The sequence below is a fragment of the Pleurodeles waltl genome, chromosome 8 (assembly GCF_031143425.1).
Source record: "Pleurodeles waltl isolate 20211129_DDA chromosome 8, aPleWal1.hap1.20221129, whole genome shotgun sequence".
NCBI classification, from domain to species: domain Eukaryota; kingdom Metazoa; phylum Chordata; class Amphibia; order Caudata; family Salamandridae; genus Pleurodeles; species Pleurodeles waltl.
This window is the reverse complement of record NC_090447.1, coordinates 448,421,861-448,442,148: the sequence shown is the minus strand read 5'-3', so window position 1 is coordinate 448,442,148 and position 20,288 is coordinate 448,421,861. Positions and strand designations below refer to the sequence as shown.

At 47.7% G+C, this 20,288-nt stretch overlaps 1 protein-coding gene across 1 annotated transcript in view; it reads right to left on the bottom strand.

Annotated features, from left to right (window-relative positions):
- LOC138249528 (ATP-binding cassette sub-family C member 5-like) overlaps positions 1 to 20,288 on the bottom strand; it is a 2,567,733-nt gene that overhangs the window by 102,222 nt on the left and 2,445,223 nt on the right. The window lies entirely within an intron of this gene.

The window sequence follows — 20,288 nt, the reverse complement described above, 5'->3', positions numbered from 1 at the left end:
GCCTAACTGTCTCACTGAGGCTCTGCTAACCAGAACCTCAGTGGTTATGCTCTCTCATTACTTTCAAATTGTCACTGACAGGCTAGTGACCATTTTTACCAATTTACATTGGCTTACTGGAACACCCTTATAATTCCCTAGTATATGGTACTGAGGTACCCAGGGTATTGGGGTTCCAGGAGATCCCTATGGGCTGCAGCATTTCTTTTGCCACCCATAGGGAGCTCTGACAATTCTTACACAGGCCTGCCACTGCAGCCTGAGTGAAATAACGTCCACGTTATTTCACAGCCATTTTACACTGCACTTAAGTAACTTATAAGTCACCTATATGTCTAACCTTTACCTGGTAAAGGTTAGGTGCAAAGTTACTTAGTGTGAGGGCACCCTGGCACTAGCCAAGGTGCCCCCACATTGTTCAGAGCCAATTCACTGAACTTTGTGAGTGCGGGGACACCATTACACGCGTGCACTACATATAGGTCACTACCTATATGTAGCTTCACCATGGTAACTCCGAATATGGCCATGTAACATGTCTATGATCATGGAATTGCCCCCTCTATGCCATCCTGGCATTGTTGGTACAATTCCATGATCCCAGTGGTCTGTAGCACAGACCCTGGTACTGCCAAACTGCCCTTCCTGGGGTTTCTCTGCAGCTGCTGCTGCTGCCAACCCCTCAGACAGGCATCTGCCCTCCTGGGGTCCAGCCAGGCCTGGCCCAGGATGGCAGAACAAAGAACTTCCTCTGAGAGAGGGTGTGACACCCTCTCCCTTTGGAAAATGGTGTGAAGGCAGGGGAGGAGTAGCCTCCCCCAGCCTCTGGAAATGCTTTGTTGGGCACAGAGGTGCCCAATTCTGCATAAGCCAGTCTACACCGGTTCAGGGACCCCTTAGCCCCTGCTCTGGCGCGAAACTGGACAAAGGAAAGGGGAGTGACCACTCCCCTGACCTGCACCTCCCCTGGGAGGTGTCCAGAGCTCCTCCAGTGTGCTCCAGACCTCTGCCATCTTGGAAACAGAGGTGCTGCTGGCACACTGGACTGCTCTGAGTGGCCAGTGCCACCAGGTGACGTCAGAGACTCCTTGTGATAGGCTCCTTCAGGTGTTAGTAGCCTTTCCTCTCTCCTAGGTAGCCAAACCCTTTTTTCTGGCTATTTAGGGTCTCTGTCTCTGGGGAAACTTCAGATAACGAATGCATGAGCTCAGCCGAGTTCCTCTGCATCTCCCTCTTCACCTTCTGATAAGGAATCGACCGCTGACCGCGCTGGAAGCCTGCAAACCTGCAACATAGTAGCAAAGACGACTACTGCAACTCTGTAACGCTGATCCTGCCGCCTTCTCGACTGTTTTCCTGCTTGTGCATGCTGTGGGGGTAGTCTGCCTCCTCTCTGCACCAGAAGCTCCGAAGAAATCTCCCGTGGGTCGACGGAATCTTCCCCCTGCAACCGCAGGCACCAAAAAGCTGCATCTCCGGTCCCTTGGATCTCCTCTCAGCACGAAGAGCGAGGTCCCTCGAATCCAGCGACACCGTCCAAGTGACCCCCACAGTCCAGTGACTCTTCAGCCCAAGTTTGGTGGAGGTAAGTCCTTGCCTCACCTCGCTGGGCTGCATTGCTGGGAACCGCGACTTTGCAAGCTTCTCCGGCCCCTGTGCACTTCTGGCGGAAATCCTGTGTGCACAGCCAAGCCTGGGTCCACGGCACTCTAACCTGCATTGCACGACTTTCTAAGTTGGTCTCCGGCGACGTGGGACTCCTTTGTGCAACTTCGGCGAGCACCGTTTCACGCATCCTCGTAGTGCCTGTTTCTGGCACTTCTCCGGGTGCTACCTGCTTCAGTGAGGGCTCTTTGTCTTGCTCGACGTCCCCTCTCTCTGCAGGTACAATTTGCGACCTCCTGGTCCCTCCTGGGCCCCAGCAGCGTCCAAAAACGCCAAACGCACGATTTGCGTGTAGCAAGGCTTGTTGGCGTCCATCCGGCGGGAAAACACTTCTGCACGACTCTCCAAGGCGTGGGGGATCCATCCTCCAAAGGGGAAGTCTCTAGCCCTTGTCGTTCCTGCAGTATTCACAGTTCTTCAGCCTAGTAAGAGCTTCTTTGCACCAACCGCTGGCATTTCTTGGGCATCTGCCCATCTCCGAGCTGCTTGTGACTTTTGGACTTGGTCCCCTTGTTCCACAGGTACCTTCAGACAGGAATCCATCGTTGTTGCATTGCTGATTTGTGTTTTCCTTGCATTCTCCCTCTAACACGACTATTTTGTCCTTAGGGGAACTTTAGTGCACTTTGCACTCACTTTTCAGGGTCTTGGGGAGGGTTATTTTTCTAACTCTCACTATTTTCTAATAGTCCCAGCGACCCTCTACAAGGTCACATAGGTTTGGGGTCCATTCGTGGTTCGCATTCCACTTCTGGAGTATATGGTTTGTGTTGCCCCTATCCCTATGTTTCCCCATTGCATCCTATTGTAACTATACATTGTTTGCACTGTTTTCTAAGACTATACTGCATATTTTTGCTATTGTGTATATATATCTTGTGTATATTTCCTATCCTCTCACTGAGGGTACACTCTAAGATACTTTGGCATATTGTCATAAAAATAAAGTACCTTTATTTTTAGTATAACTGTGTATTGTGTTTTCTTATGATATTGTGCATATGACACTAAGTGGTACTGTAGTAGCTTCACACGTCTCCTAGTTCAGCCTGAGCTGCTCTGCTAAGCTACCATTATCTATCAGCCTAAGCTGCTAGACACCCTATACACTAATAAGGGATAACTGGGCCTGGTGCAAGGTGCAAGTACCCCTTGGTACTCACTACAAGCCAGTCCAGCCTCCTACATTGGTTGTGCAGTGGTGGGATAAGTGCTTTGAGACTACTTACCACTCTTGTCATTGTACTTTTCATAAGAGAAAAATATACAAAACAAGGTCAGTGTATATACACATAGCCAAAAAGTTTTGCATTTCCTCTTTTCACTCTTTTCTAAGTGCGGAAAAGTACTTCTAAACTTTCAAAAAGTTCTTAAAAGTTTAAAAAGTTTTTTTCTGTCTTTCCAAAAAGTTCTGAAAACTTTTTTCTCTTTTGCTATCACTTTAACTCTCTCTAAAAAATGTCTGGCACAGGAAAAAATGTTGAACTGTCCAAACTTGCATATGATCACCTTAGCTGGAAAGGAGCAAGGAGTCTCTGCATAGAGAGAGGTTTGAGTGTAGGGAAGAATCCTTCCTTAGAACTGTTAATTAATATGCTTAGAGTACAGGATAAGGCCATAAGTGCCCAATCTGTAGAAAAAGTAGCTAATGGTTCTCAATCTGATCCAGGGACTCCCCCAGGAAAAGGTTCAGGAAAGAAACTTCTCAGCCTGCCCATTACTAGACAGTCTAGCATAGTTGGTACAGAGGTTGAATCACATCATACTGATGATGTGCTCTCACATTATGCTGGTAGCCAAGCTGTTAGGGTGCCCCTTGTAAGGGACAGGTCTCCTTCTGTTCATTCCCATCATACCTCTGTATCTAGAAATGTCCCTCCCACCCACCCTGATGACAGATTGTTAGAAAGGGAGCTCAATAGATTGAGAGTGGAACAAACCAGACTGAAGCTCAAGAAGCAACAGCTGGATTTGGATAGACAGTCTTTAGAAATAGAGAGGGAAAGACAGAAGTTGGGTTTAGATACCCATGGTGGCAGCAGCAGTATTCCCCATAGTCATCCTGCAAAAGAGTATGATTCCAGGAATCTGCACAAGATAGTTCCCCCTTATAAGGAGGGGGATGACATTAACAAGTGGTTTGCTGCACTTGAGAGGGCCTGTGCTGTACAGGATGTCCCTCAAAAGCAGTGGGCTGCTATCCTATGGCTATCATTTAGTGGAAAGGGTAGGGATAGACTCCTTACTGTGAAAGAAAGTGATGCCAATAATTTTACAGTTCTTAAGAATGCACTCCTGGATGGTTATGGCTTAACCACTGAACAGTACAGGATAAAGTTCAGAGAGACCAAAAAGGAGTCTTCACAAGACTGGGTTGATTTCATTGACCAGGCAGTGAAGGCCTTGGAGGGGTGGTTACATGGCAGTAAAGTTACTGATTATGAAAGCCTGTATAACACAATCCTGAGAGAGCATATACTTAATAATTGTGTGTCTGATTTGTTGCACCAGTACCTGGTAGACTCTGATCTGACCTCTCCCCAAGAATTGGGAAAGAAGGCAGACAAATGGGTCAGAACAAGGGTGAACAGAAAAGTTCATACAGGGGGTGACAAAGATGGCAATAAGAAGAAAGATGGTGAAAAATCTCAAGATAAGCATGGGGATAAGGGTAAAACCAAAGACCCCACTTCAAATCTTAAACACTCTTCAGAGGGTGGGGATAAAACAAATTCTTCCTCTTCTTCCCAACCTGCACACATTAAAAAGCCTTGGTGCTTTGTGTGTAAAAACAGAGGCCATAGGCCAGGGGATAAGTCCTGTCCAGGTAAACCCCCTGAGCCTACCACCACTAATACATCAAGCTCTAGTGCCCCTAGCAGTAGTGGTACTAGTGGTGGGACTGCTGGCAACAGTCAAGCAAAGGGTGTAGTTGGGTTCACTTATGGGTCCATAGTGGAAACTGATGTAATCAGTCCCAAGACAGTTTCTGTCACACCTAGTGGCATTGGCCTTGCCACACTGGCTGCTTGTCCCCTTACAATGGATAAGTACAGGCAGACAGTTTCAATAAATGGTGTTGAGGCCTTGGCCTACAGGGACACAGGTGCCAGTTTCACTTTGGTGACTGAAAACCTAGTGCCTCCTGAACAACACATCATTGGACAACAGTATAAAATTATTGATGTCCATAACTCCACTAAGTTTCTTCCCTTAGCTATAATTCAGTTTAGTTGGGGTGGAGTTACTGGCCCTAAGCAGGTGGTGGTATCACCTAGCTTACCTGTAGACTGTCTCTTAGGTAATGACCTAGAGACCTCAGGTTGGGCTGATGTAGAGTTTTATGCCCATGCAGCCATGCTGGGCATCCCTGAGGAATTGTTCCCTCTCATTTCAAGTGAAATGAAAAAGCAAAGGAGAGAAGGCCTGAAAACTCAGGATCCCTCTCCATCAACAGGTAAAAAGGGTATCACAGTATCCCCTAACCACCCTACCATTCAGGATACCATTCCTGTGGTGGGAGAAACCTCTCCTGGGGTGGCACCTGTTCCAAGGGAATCATCAGCTGGCAAAGCTGGACTCCCTGAGGTGGAAGTACCTCTCTGTGGGATAACTAACATTGGTGACAAAAAGAGCACCATTTTAGTTAACATGGAGCATCCCTCCAACCCTCCCAGAGAAACTTTAGTGCAGAAACCCTGCACTACCTCACAACACTTAGGACAGCATCCCTGCCCTAGTGTGGAGCTCATAGGACAGCATCCCTGCCCTGCTCCAACTCAAGAGAAACAGCATCCCTGTTCTCTCTTCCAGCCAAATGGACAAAGTTTTTGCCCAGCTATGGCTTTACTGAGACAGCATCCCTGTCTGGCATTTCCATCATTACAAATAGGTTCAGTGGATAATTCCCACTGCTCTAAACTAAAACTTACTGATAGAAACTCTGAAAATACACCTTCACATTGTTGCTTAGCTAAAAAACTTCAAACAGGGTGGTTTACATCCCCACAGGGAAGTAACCATATAGTGGATGATAAAGGGAGTAACCAGTCTATGGCAGAGCTACTCTCTACTTATCACCACTTAGACAATAAAGTCTCAACTGGCCAAGGTTAGCCTTATTGTCCTTCGTTTGGGGGGGGGGTTGTGTGAGAAGGTAGCCTCTTTCTAGCCTTGTTACCCCCACTTTTGGCCTGTTTGTGAGTGTATGTCAGGGTGTTTGTCACTGTTTTCACTGTCTCACTGGGATCCTGATAACCAGGCCTCAGTGCTCATAGTGAAAACACTATGTTTTCAGTATGGTTGTTATGTGTCACTGGGATCCTGCTGGTCAGGACCCCAGTGCTCATAGGTTTGTGGCCTATATGTATGTGTCACTGGGACCCTGTCACACAGGGCCCCAGTGCTCATAGGTGTGCATGTATATGTTCCCTGTGTGGTGCCTAACTGTCTCACTGAGGCTCTGCTAACCAGAACCTCAGTGGTTATGCTCTCTCATTACTTTCAAATTGTCACTGACAGGCTAGTGACCATTTTTACCAATTTACATTGGCTTACTGGAACACCCTTATAATTCCCTAGTATATGGTACTGAGGTACCCAGGGTATTGGGGTTCCAGGAGATCCCTATGGGCTGCAGCATTTCTTTTGCCACCCATAGGGAGCTCTGACAATTCTTACACAGGCCTGCCACTGCAGCCTGAGTGAAATAACGTCCACGTTATTTCACAGCCATTTTACACTGCACTTAAGTAACTTATAAGTCACCTATATGTCTAACCTTTACCTGGTAAAGGTTAGGTGCAAAGTTACTTAGTGTGAGGGCACCCTGGCACTAGCCAAGGTGCCCCCACATTGTTCAGAGCCAATTCACTGAACTTTGTGAGTGCGGGGACACCATTACACGCGTGCACTACATATAGGTCACTACCTATATGTAGCTTCACCATGGTAACTCCGAATATGGCCATGTAACATGTCTATGATCATGGAATTGCCCCCTCTATGCCATCCTGGCATTGTTGGTACAATTCCATGATCCCAGTGGTCTGTAGCACAGACCCTGGTACTGCCAAACTGCCCTTCCTGGGGTTTCTCTGCAGCTGCTGCTGCTGCCAACCCCTCAGACAGGCATCTGCCCTCCTGGGGTCCAGCCAGGCCTGGCCCAGGATGGCAGAACAAAGAACTTCCTCTGAGAGAGGGTGTGACACCCTCTCCCTTTGGAAAATGGTGTGAAGGCAGGGGAGGAGTAGCCTCCCCCAGCCTCTGGAAATGCTTTGTTGGGCACAGAGGTGCCCAATTCTGCATAAGCCAGTCTACACCGGTTCAGGGACCCCTTAGCCCCTGCTCTGGCGCGAAACTGGACAAAGGAAAGGGGAGTGACCACTCCCCTGACCTGCACCTCCCCTGGGAGGTGTCCAGAGCTCCTCCAGTGTGCTCCAGACCTCTGCCATCTTGGAAACAGAGGTGCTGCTGGCACACTGGACTGCTCTGAGTGGCCAGTGCCACCAGGTGACGTCAGAGACTCCTTGTGATAGGCTCCTTCAGGTGTTAGTAGCCTTTCCTCTCTCCTAGGTAGCCAAACCCTTTTTTCTGGCTATTTAGGGTCTCTGTCTCTGGGGAAACTTCAGATAACGAATGCATGAGCTCAGCCGAGTTCCTCTGCATCTCCCTCTTCACCTTCTGATAAGGAATCGACCGCTGACCGCGCTGGAAGCCTGCAAACCTGCAACATAGTAGCAAAGACGACTACTGCAACTCTGTAACGCTGATCCTGCCGCCTTCTCGACTGTTTTCCTGCTTGTGCATGCTGTGGGGGTAGTCTGCCTCCTCTCTGCACCAGAAGCTCCGAAGAAATCTCCCGTGGGTCGACGGAATCTTCCCCCTGCAACCGCAGGCACCAAAAAGCTGCATCTCCGGTCCCTTGGATCTCCTCTCAGCACGAAGAGCGAGGTCCCTCGAATCCAGCGACACCGTCCAAGTGACCCCCACAGTCCAGTGACTCTTCAGCCCAAGTTTGGTGGAGGTAAGTCCTTGCCTCACCTCGCTGGGCTGCATTGCTGGGAACCGCGACTTTGCAAGCTTCTCCGGCCCCTGTGCACTTCTGGCGGAAATCCTGTGTGCACAGCCAAGCCTGGGTCCACGGCACTCTAACCTGCATTGCACGACTTTCTAAGTTGGTCTCCGGCGACGTGGGACTCCTTTGTGCAACTTCGGCGAGCACCGTTTCACGCATCCTCGTAGTGCCTGTTTCTGGCACTTCTCCGGGTGCTACCTGCTTCAGTGAGGGCTCTTTGTCTTGCTCGACGTCCCCTCTCTCTGCAGGTACAATTTGCGACCTCCTGGTCCCTCCTGGGCCCCAGCAGCGTCCAAAAACGCCAAACGCACGATTTGCGTGTAGCAAGGCTTGTTGGCGTCCATCCGGCGGGAAAACACTTCTGCACGACTCTCCAAGGCGTGGGGGATCCATCCTCCAAAGGGGAAGTCTCTAGCCCTTGTCGTTCCTGCAGTATTCACAGTTCTTCAGCCTAGTAAGAGCTTCTTTGCACCAACCGCTGGCATTTCTTGGGCATCTGCCCATCTCCGAGCTGCTTGTGACTTTTGGACTTGGTCCCCTTGTTCCACAGGTACCTTCAGACAGGAATCCATCGTTGTTGCATTGCTGATTTGTGTTTTCCTTGCATTCTCCCTCTAACACGACTATTTTGTCCTTAGGGGAACTTTAGTGCACTTTGCACTCACTTTTCAGGGTCTTGGGGAGGGTTATTTTTCTAACTCTCACTATTTTCTAATAGTCCCAGCGACCCTCTACAAGGTCACATAGGTTTGGGGTCCATTCGTGGTTCGCATTCCACTTCTGGAGTATATGGTTTGTGTTGCCCCTATCCCTATGTTTCCCCATTGCATCCTATTGTAACTATACATTGTTTGCACTGTTTTCTAAGACTATACTGCATATTTTTGCTATTGTGTATATATATCTTGTGTATATTTCCTATCCTCTCACTGAGGGTACACTCTAAGATACTTTGGCATATTGTCATAAAAATAAAGTACCTTTATTTTTAGTATAACTGTGTATTGTGTTTTCTTATGATATTGTGCATATGACACTAAGTGGTACTGTAGTAGCTTCACACGTCTCCTAGTTCAGCCTGAGCTGCTCTGCTAAGCTACCATTATCTATCAGCCTAAGCTGCTAGACACCCTATACACTAATAAGGGATAACTGGGCCTGGTGCAAGGTGCAAGTACCCCTTGGTACTCACTACAAGCCAGTCCAGCCTCCTACAAGCATGGAACCCCAAACCTTTCATTGTTTCCACTTCAGTGATGCTCATTTGCTGTATGCAGAGCATGCAGTGTCCAGTGTGTCCAGCATTTCTTTAAGTGACTAGGAGTAGGACACCAAAGCCTGGTCTACGTTTTCGTGGCCAATTTAGTATTAGTAGAATATCAAGTTTTTGAAAACGTGCAATCCTATTGCATGGGTGAGGCCTTCACAGGACAATAAAGATTTGACAGGCTCAATAAATATTTGTGTGATGCACTTTTTATTCTTTTTGTTTCTTAATTTCTTGTTTGTATTTCATGCAATATCAAGATACTGTACACAGAACATCCAACATGTGTTTCTCATCTTGCTGGCACACAGGCCTATGGCTTTCTCAGGCCTAAGTATTAGAAATCCTTGTATCGCTGAGATATGCTCTGGACAGTGAGTTATTTGTGAGGGATCATGGGGATTAAGGCCTGTAATTAGTAATCTCCATGTGTCTTCAGATAGTTCAAGTCAGTTATTCCTAGCTGTCGATTAACAAGTGCTAGTGCATTTCTTCTTTTCCATGAATCAATACCTGCCAAGGTCAATTAATCTTTGGACCCAGCATAAGGGTGTGGAGAAAAAGTAATTGACTTTCAATACAAACCAATTCAACTACACAGTATGACCAATGTGGCCATACAAGGAAAACTCAATTCGAAATAAAGTAAATGGACAAGCTTAGACTCAAAGTCATGTAGACAATTTTCAAAACAAAGTTGTAAAGTACACAATCACCAAGGCTTGACCAAGGTGACAGAAAAGATTCAAGCGAACTAACATTAGCAGAAGTAAGCATTCAACGATTACAACATAGAACTTTGGGAGAATAATCTGATGACCAGAAATCAAGCATTGCTCAGTTTTAATAAGCATTAACCCCTAGGGTGCCTGGGGCGAGCTGGTCTCGTCCTTGGCCACTGTTCCCATGTGCTGCGGACAAGACCAGTTCGTCCTGCACCCAGCACATGGGGGGAGCGCTGCGTGGGCCTCCCATCCACACCCTCTGCCAAGGATGAAAGGGGAATTTTTTTCCCTTCCAGCCTGACCCCCCCAGTGACGTCTAATGACATCAGTGCACAAATCGCATTCTGACCTCATTAGAGGTCACCTCTCATTGCACTGATATGTATTACTCTTCCTACCGGGAGGTGGGGGCAGGCAGAGGGATGAAATGAAAGGCCTTTCCTTTCCATTCATGTCTCTGTAAGCATTTCTGCAGCCCGATCGAGAAGCAATCAGGCTGCAGAAATGCCCACTAGGCACCAGGGATTTTTTTTTTTTTGTTTGTTTATGTTGTGTTTACACATGAGGGGAGCGGCTCCTTAGGCAAGAGACGCTCCCCTGGGGGCAAATAATTATTAGGCCTTTTCTACCCCCCACTCCCTCTCTGAGGGCAGATCGGCCTATTTTAATTAGGGGGGAAGCAGAACCCACTATACTCCAGGGATTTTTTTTATTTTTTTTATTTTTTACAGATAGGTAGTGACCTCGTAGGCAAGGGTCGCTCCCTTGGCGGCAAATTATTTTTTTATTTTCTGGGCATTGGCCAATCTGCCCCCGGGGGGGCAGAAACCGCTAGACACCAGGGATGTTTTTAGTCAGTTTCATGTAAGGGGAGTGACCCCTTAGGCAAGGGTCTCTCCCTGGTGGGGCTAATTTATTTTAGGCCATTTCTGCCCCCCTTGGAGGCAGATCGACCTATTTTAATTAGGCCAATCTGCCCCCAAAAGGGGCAAATATCACTAGACTCCCTGGATTTTTTAAAAACATTTTTTACAGACAGGGAGCGACCCCTTAGGCAAGGGTCGCTCCCCTGGGGGCAATTTTATTTTAGGTCATTTCTGCCCACCTTGGGGGCAGATTGGCCTATTTTTGTAAGGCAGATCTGCCCAAGCCCACCAGAGACCATGGTAAATGTTCTTAAAAAAAAAAGGGTGGGGGTACGGCAATACTGTAGGAGGCTGGACTGGCTTGTAGTGAGTACCAAGGGGTACTTGCACCTTGCACCAGGCCCAGTTATCCCTTATTAGTGTATAGGGTGTCTAGCAGCTTAGGCTGATAGATAATGGTAGCTTAGCAAAGCAGCTCAGGCTGAACTAGGAGACGTGTGAAGCTACTACAGTACCACTTAGTGTCATATGCACAATATCATAAGAAAACACAATACACAGTTATACTAAAAATAAAGGTACTTTATTTTTATGACAATATGCCAAAGTATCTTAGAGTGTACCCTCAGTGAGAGGATAGGAAATATACACAAGATATATATACACAATAGCAAAAATATGCAGTATAGTCTTAGAAAACAGTGCAAACAATGTATAGTTACAATAGGATGCAATGGGGAAACATAGGGATAGGGGCAACACAAACCATATACTCCAGAAGTGGAATGCGAACCACGACTGGACCCCAAACCTATGTGACCTTGTAGAGGGTCGCTGGGACTATTGGAAAATAGTGAGAGTTAGAAAAATAACCCTCCCCAAGACCCTGAAAAGTGAGTGCAAAGTGCACCAAAGTTCCCCTAAGGACAAAATAGTCGTGTTAGAGGGAGAATGCAAGGAAAACACAAATCAGCAATGCAACAACGATGGATTCCTGTCTGAAGGTACCTGTGGAACAAGGGGACCAAGTCCAAAAGTCACAAGCAGCTCGGAGATGGGCAGATGCCCAAGAAATGCCAGCGGTTGGTGCAAAGAAGCTCTTACTAGGCTGAAGAACTGTGAATACTGCAGGAACGACAAGGGCTAGAGACTTCCCTTTTGGAGGATGGATCCCGCACGCCTTGGAGAGTCGTGCAGAAGTGTTTTCCCGCCGGATGGACGCCAACAAGCCTTGCTACACGCAAATCGTGCGTTTGGCGTTTTTGGACGCTGCTGGGGCCCAGGAGGGACCAGGAGGTCGCAAATTGGACCTGCAGAGAGAGGGGACGTCGAGCAAGACAAAGAGCCCTCACTGAAGCAGGTAGCACCCGGAGAAGTGCCAGAAACAGGCACTACGAGGATGCGTGAAACGGTGCTCGCCGAAGTTGCACAAAGGAGTCCCACGTCGCCGGAGACCAACTTAGAAAGTCGTGCAATGCAGGTTAGAGTGCCGTGGACCCAGGCTTGGCTGTGCACACAGGATTTCCGCCGGAAGTGCACAGGGGCCGGAGAAGCTTGCAAAGTCGCGGTTCCCAGCAATGCAGCCCAGCGAGGTGAGGCAAGGACTTACCTCCACCAAACTTGGGCTGAAGAGTCACTGGACTGTGGGGGTCACTTGGACGGTGTCGCTGGATTCGAGGGACCTCGCTCGTCGTGCTGAGAGGAGACCCAAGGGACCGGAGATGCAGCTTTTTGGTGCCTGCGGTTGCAGGGGGAAGATTCCGTCGACCCACGGGAGATTTCTTCGGAGCTTCTGGTGCAGAGAGGAGGCAGACTACCCCCACAGCATGCACAAGCAGGAAAACAGTCGAGAAGGCGGCAGGATCAGCGTTACAGAGTTGCAGTAGTCGTCTTTGCTACTATGTTGCAGGTTTGCAGGCTTCCAGCGCGGTCAGCGGTCGATTCCTTATCAGAAGGTGAAGAGGGAGATGCAGAGGAACTCGGCTGAGCTCATGCATTCGTTATCTAAAGTTTCCCCAGAGACAGAGACCCTAAATAGCCAGAAAAGAGGGTTTGGCTACCTAGGAGAGAGGAAAGGCTACTAACACCTGAAGGAGCCTATCACAAGGAGTCTCTGACGTCACCTGGTGGCACTGGCCACTCAGAGCAGTCCAGTGTGCCAGCAGCACCTCTGTTTCCAAGATGGCAGAGGTCTGGAGCACACTGGAGGAGCTCTGGACACCTCCCAGGGGAGGTGCAGGTCAGGGGAGTGGTCACTCCCCTTTCCTTTGTCCAGTTTCGCGCCAGAGCAGGGGCTAAGGGGTCCCTGAACCGGTGTAGACTGGCTTATGCAGAATTGGGCACCTCTGTGCCCAACAAAGCATTTCCAGAGGCTGGGGGAGGCTACTCCTCCCCTGCCTTCACACCATTTTCCAAAGGGAGAGGGTGTCACACCCTCTCTCAGAGGAAGTTCTTTGTTCTGCCATCCTGGGCCAGGCCTGGCTGGACCCCAGGAGGGCAGCTGCCTGTCTGAGGGGTTGGCAGCAGCAGCAGCTGCAGAGAAACCCCAGGAAGGGCAGTCTGGCAGTACCAGGGTCTGTGCTACAGACCACTGGGATCATGGAATTGTCCCAACAATGCCAGGATGGCATAGAGGGGGCAATTCCATGATCATAGACATGTTACATGGCCATATTCGGAGTTACCATGGTGAAGCTACATATAGGTAGTGACCTATATGTAGTGCACGCGTGTAATGGTGTCCCCGCACTCACAAAGTTCAGTGAATTGGCTCTGAACAATGTGGGGGCACCTTGGCTAGTGCCAGGGTGCCCTCACACTAAGTAACTTTGCACCTAACCTTTACCAGGTAAAGGTTAGACATATAGGTGACTTATAAGTTACTTAAGTGCAGTGTAAAATGGCTGTGAAATAACGTGGACGTTATTTCACTCAGGCTGCAGTGGCAGGCCTGTGTAAGAATTGTCAGAGCTCCCTATGGGTGGCAAAAGAAATGCTGCAGCCCATAGGGATCTCCTGGAACCCCAATACCCTGGGTACCTCAGTACCATATACTAGGGGATTATAAGGGTGTTCCAGTAAGCCAATGTAAATTGGTAAAAATGGTCACTAGCCTGTCAGTGACAATTTGGAAAGAAATGAGAGAGCATAACCACTGAGGTTCTGATTAGCAGAGCCTCAGTGAGACAGTTAGTCACTACACAGGTAACACATACAGGCACACTTATGAGCACTGGGGCCCTGGGTTACCAGGGTCCCAGTGACACATACAACTAAAACAACATATATACAGTGAAAAATGGGGGTAACATGCCAGGCAAGATGGTACTTTCCTACACAACCCCCCCCCAAACGAAGGACAATAAGACTAGCCATTACCTGATGAGTCTTCATTGTCTAAGTGGAAATATCTGGAGAGTCCATCTGCATTGGAGTGGCTACTCCCAGGTCTATGTTCCACTGTATAGTCCATTCCCTGTAGGGATATGGACCACCTCAACAATTTAGGATTTTCACCTTTCATTTGTTTTAGCCAAAGTAGAGGTTTGTGGTCTGTCTGAACAATGAAGTGAGTGCCAAACAGGTATGGCCTCAACTTCTTCAGAGCCCAGACCACAGCAAAGGCCTCCCTCTCAATGGCAGACCAACGCTTTTCTCTAGGGGTCAACCTTCTACTAATAAAAGCAACAGGTTGATCCTGGCCCTCAGAATTAAGTTGTGATAGGACTGCCCCTACTCCTAATTCAGATGCATCAGTTTGGACATAGAATTTTTTAGAGTAACAAGGGCTTTTCAGGACAGGTGCAGAGCACATGGCCTGCTTCAGCTCCTCAAAAGCTTTCTGACAGTTTGCTGTCCATAATACCTTTTTAGGCATTTTCTTGGATGTGAGGTCATTAAGAGGGGCTGCAATGGAGCCATAGTTCTTAATGAACCTCCTGTAATACCCAGTGAGGCCTAGGAAGGCTCTCACCTGAGTCTGAGTGGTAGGGGGAATCCAATCAATAATAGTTTGGATTTTCCCCTGAAGTGGTGCAATCTGTTCCCCACCAACAAGGTGTCCCAGATAAACCACTTTACCCTGCCCTATCTGGCACTTTGAAGCCTTGATAGTGAGGCCTGCCTTTTGCAGGGCCTCCAAAACTTTCCAAAGGTGGACCAGGTGATCATCCCAGCTGGAGCTAAAGACAGCTATATCATCCAAATATGCTGCACTGAAAGCTTCCAGCCCTTGCAGGACTGTGTTCACCAACCTCTGAAAAGTGGCAGGTGCATTTTTCAAACCAAAAGGCATTACAGTAAACTGGTAATGTCCTCCAATGGTAGAAAATGCAGTCTTAGGTTTAGCATCTTCTGACATTTTGATCTGCCAATACCCTGCAGTCAAATCAAAAGTGCTTAGATACTTGGCAGATGCCAGTGTATCTATTAGCTCATCTGCCCTGGGTATAGGGTGAGCATCTGTTTTGGTTACCAAGTTGAGACCTCTATAGTCTACACAAAACCTCATTTCCTTCTTTCCATCTTTAGAATTGGGTTTTGGTACCAGTACCACAGGAGAAGCCCATGGACTGTCAGAGTGCTCAACCACTCCTAGTTCCAACATCTTCTGAACTTCTTGCTTTATGCAGTCCCTGACATGGTCAGGCTGCCTATAGATCTTACTTTTGACAGGTAAACTGTCTCCAGTATCTATAGTGTGCTCACACCAAGAAGTGGTGCCTGGCACAATGGAGAAGAGTTCTGAAAATTGTCCTAGGAGATTTATGCAATTATCTTTCTGCTCAGCAGTAAGACAATCAGCCAAAACTACCCCTTCCACAAGAGCATCTTGTTCTGTGGAAGAGAAGAGATCAGGTAGAGGATCACTGTCTTCTTCCTGTCCCTCATCTGTTGCCATGAGCAGGGTGAGATCAGCCCTGTCATAGTAGGGTTTCAGGCGGTTGACATGGAGCACCCTAAGGGGACTCCTGGCAGTGCCTAAGTCAACCAAGTAGGTGACTTCACCCTTCTTTTCAACAATTGTGTGTGGACCACTCCATTTATCTTGGAGTGCTCTTGGGGCCACAGGCTCCAAGACCCACACTTTCTGCCCTGGTTGGTACTGAACCAAAACAGCCTTCTGATCATGCCATTGCTTCTGGAGCTCTTGGCTGGCCTGAAGGTTTTTACTGGCCTTTTTCATGTACTCAGCCATCCTTGATCTGAGGCCAAGTACATAGTCCACAATATCCTGCTTAGGAGCTTTTAAAGGTTGTTCCCAACCCTCCTTTACAAGTGTGAGTGGACCCCTAACAGGGTGTCCAAAAAGAAGTTCAAAGGGGCTGAAGCCCACTCCTTTCTGGGGTACCTCCCTGTAGGCAAAAAGGAGGCATGGTAGAAGGATATCCCATCTCCTGCGGAGTTTTTCAGGGAGTCCCATAATCATGCCTTTGAGAGTTTTATTAAATCTCTCCACCAGTCCATTTGTTTGTGGATGATAGGGTGTTGTGAACTTGTAAGTTACACCACACTCCTTCCACATGGCCTTTAAGTATGCAGACATGAAATTGCTTCCTCTGTCTGATACTACTTCCTTTGGGAAGCCCACCCTGGAAAATATTCCCAGGAGGGCCTTTGCCACTGCAGGAGCTGTAGTGGTCCTTAAAGGAATAGCTTCAGGATATCTTGTGGCATGGTCCACTACCACCAAGATAAACCTATTGCCTGAAGCAGTAGGAGGGTCAAGGGGGCCAACTATGTCAACCCCTACCCTTTCAAAGGGAACCCCAACCACAGGCAGTGGGATAAGGGGTGCCTTTGGAGTGCCACCTGTCTTGCCACTGGCTTGACAGGTTTCACAGGACTTACAAAAATCTTTTGTGTCCTCAGACATCCTAGGCCAATGAAACAGTGGTACCAATCTGTCCCAAGTTTTCATTTGACCCAGGTGTCCAGCTAAGGGAATGTCATGTGCCAGTGTTAGGAGGAACTTTCTGTACTCCTGAGGAATCACTAATCTCCTGGCAGCTCCAGGTTTAGGATCCCTTTGCTCAGTGTACAAGAGGTTGTCCTCCCAGTAAACTCTGTGTGAGTCACTGACATCCCCATTAGCCTGTTTGACAGCTTGCTGTCTGAGACCCTCTAATGTGGGACAGGTTTGCTGTGCCACACTCAGCTCCTCTCTGGCAGGCCCCCCTTCACCCAAAAGCTCAGCAGTGTCTGCTTCCAGCTCCTCTGGTGTAGGTTTTGCACAGGGAGGGAATTCTTCTTCCTCAGAAGTAGAATCCACTGTAGAGGGAGGGATAGTAGGAAGTGGTTTGCTTCTACTAGCCCTAGCTTTAGGGAGCACTTGGTCCATTGTTCCAGGATCCAAGCTTCCCTGTCCTTTTTGCTTTTTGGCCTGAGCCCTTGTCAAAGCAAAAATATGCCCTGGGATGCCCAGCATTGCTGCATGGGCCTCCAACTCCACATCTGACCAAGCTGATGTCTCCAAATCGTTCCCTAATAGACAGTCTACAGGTAAATCTGAAGCTACCACAACTTTCTTTGGACCAGATACCCCCCCCCAGTTGAGATTTACAACAGCCATGGGGTGGCTTTGTGTTATGTTGTGAGCATCGGTTACTTGGTACTGGTGTCCAAGTATGTGTTGTTCAGGGTGCACCAGTTTCTCAATCACCATTGTGACACTGGCACCTGTGTCCCTGTAGGCCTGGACCTCAACACCATTTATTAGGGTTAGTTGCTTGTACTTTTCCAAGTTATGGGGGCAAGCAACCAAAGTGGCTAAGTCCATAGCCCCTTCAGAGACTAAAGTAGCCTCTGTGGTCTCCCTAATCAGACCAACCCCAACTAAATTACCAAAAGTGAGCCCAGCTACTCCCTTGGATTGGCTATTAGTAGGTTTGCTCCCACCACCACTGCTATTAGTAGGGACACTAGGTGTAGCAGTAGGGGTTGTAGTGGTAGGAGCTGTGGTGCCTTTCTTTGGACAACTGGGATCTGTTGTCCAATGGCCTTTTATCTTACATAAATAGCACCATGGTTTCCTTTCCTTGTTCTGATTAGAGGAAGGTTTGGGCCCACCACCCCCACCAGAGTGTTTTTGTGGGCCTGATGAAGACTCATTTTTAGATTTGTCCCCACCCTTGTCAGAAGACTTACCATCCTTCTTTTTGTTGCCATCTTTGTCACCCCCTGTATGAACTTTTCTGTTCACTCTTGTTCTGACCCATTTGTCTGCCTTCTTTCCCAATTCTTGGGGAGAGGTCAGATCAGAGTCCACCAAGTACTGGTGCAACAAATCAGACACACAATTATTAAGAATATGCTCTCTCAGGATTAAGTTATACAGGCTGTCATAATCAGTAACTTTACTGCCATGTAACCACCCCTCCAAGGCCTTCACTGCCTGGTCAATGAAATCAACCCAGTCTTGTGAAGACTCCTTTTTGGTATCTCTGAACTTGATCCTGTACTGTTCAGTGGTTAAGCCATAACCATCCAGGAGTGCATTCTTAAGAACTTGGAAATTGTTAGCATCATTTTCTTTTACAGTAAGGAGCCTATCCCTACCTTTTCCAGTAAATGATAGCCATAGGATAGCAGCCCACTGCCTTTGAGGGACATCCTGTACAGCACAGGCCCTCTCAAGTGCAGCAAACCACTTGTTAATGTCATCCCCCTCCTTGTAAGGGGGAACTATCTTATGCAGATTCCTGGAATCATGCTCTTTTGCAGGATGACTATGGGGAATACTGCTGCTGCCACCATGGGTATCTAAACCCATTTTCTGTCTTTCCCTCTCTATTTCTAAAGACTGTCTATCCAAATCCAGCTGTTGCTTCTTGAGCTTCAGTCTGGTTTGCTCCACTCTCAATCTATTGAGCTCCCTTTCCAACAATCTGTCATCAGGGTGGGTGGGAGGGACATTTCTAGATACAGAGGTATGATGGGAATGAACAGAAGGAGACCTGTCCCTTACAGAGGGCACCCTAACAGCTTGGCTACCAGTATAATGTGAGAGCACATCATCAGTATGATGTGATTCAACCTCTGTACCAACTATGCTAGACTGTCTAGTAATGGGCAGGCTGAGAAGTTTCTTTCCTGAACCTTTTCCTGGGGGAGTCCCTGGATCAGATTGAGAACCATTAGCTACTTTTTCTACAGATTGGGCACTTATGGCCTTATCCTGTACTCTAAGCATATTAATTAACAGTTCTAAGGAAGGATTCTTCCCTACACTCAAACCTCTCTCTATGCAGAGACTCCTTGCTCCTTTCCAGCTAAGGTGATCATATGCAAGTTTGGACAGTTCAACTTTTTGGCCTGTGCCAGACATTTTTTAGAGAGAGTTAAAGTGATAGACAAAGAGAAAAAAGTTTTCAGAACTTTTTGGAAAGACAGAAAAAAACTTTTTAAACTTTTAAGAACTTTTTGAAAGTTTAGAAGTACTTTTCAGCACTTAGAAAAGAGTGAAAAGAGGAAATGCAAAACTTTTTGGCTATGTGTATATACACTGACCTTGTTTTGTATATTTTTCTCTTATGAAAGGTACAATGACAAGAGTGGTAAGTAGTCTCAAAGCACTTATCCCACCACTGCACAACCAATGTAGGAGGCTGGACTGGCTTGTAGTGAGTACCAAGGGGTACTTGCACCTTGCACCAGGCCCAGTTATCCCTTATTAGTGTATAGGGTGTCTAGCAGCTTAGGCTGATAGATAATGGTAGCTTAGCAAAGCAGCTCAGGCTGAACTAGGAGACGTGTGAAGCTACTACAGTACCACTTAGTGTCATATGCACAATATCATAAGAAAACACAATACACAGTTATACTAAAAATAAAGGTACTTTATTTTTATGACAATATGCCAAAGTATCTTAGAGTGTACCCTCAGTGAGAGGATAGGAAATATACACAAGATATATATACACAATAGCAAAAATATGCAGTATAGTCTTAGAAAACAGTGCAAACAATGTATAGTTACAATAGGATGCAATGGGGAAACATAGGGATAGGGGCAACACAAACCATATACTCCAGAAGTGGAATGCGAACCACGACTGGACCCCAAACCTATGTGACCTTGTAGAGGGTCGCTGGGACTATTGGAAAATAGTGAGAGTTAGAAAAATAACCCTCCCCAAGACCCTGAAAAGTGAGTGCAAAGTGCACCAAAGTTCCCCTAAGGACAAAATAGTCGTGTTAGAGGGAGAATGCAAGGAAAACACAAATCAGCAATGCAACAACGATGGATTCCTGTCTGAAGGTACCTGTGGAACAAGGGGACCAAGTCCAAAAGTCACAAGCAGCTCGGAGATGGGCAGATGCCCAAGAAATGCCAGCGGTTGGTGCAAAGAAGCTCTTACTAGGCTGAAGAACTGTGAATACTGCAGGAACGACAAGGGCTAGAGACTTCCCTTTTGGAGGATGGATCCCGCACGCCTTGGAGAGTCGTGCAGAAGTGTTTTCCCGCCGGATGGACGCCAACAAGCCTTGCTACACGCAAATCGTGCGTTTGGCGTTTTTGGACGCTGCTGGGGCCCAGGAGGGACCAGGAGGTCGCAAATTGGACCTGCAGAGAGAGGGGACGTCGAGCAAGACAAAGAGCCCTCACTGAAGCAGGTAGCACCCGGAGAAGTGCCAGAAACAGGCACTACGAGGATGCGTGAAACGGTGCTCGCCGAAGTTGCACAAAG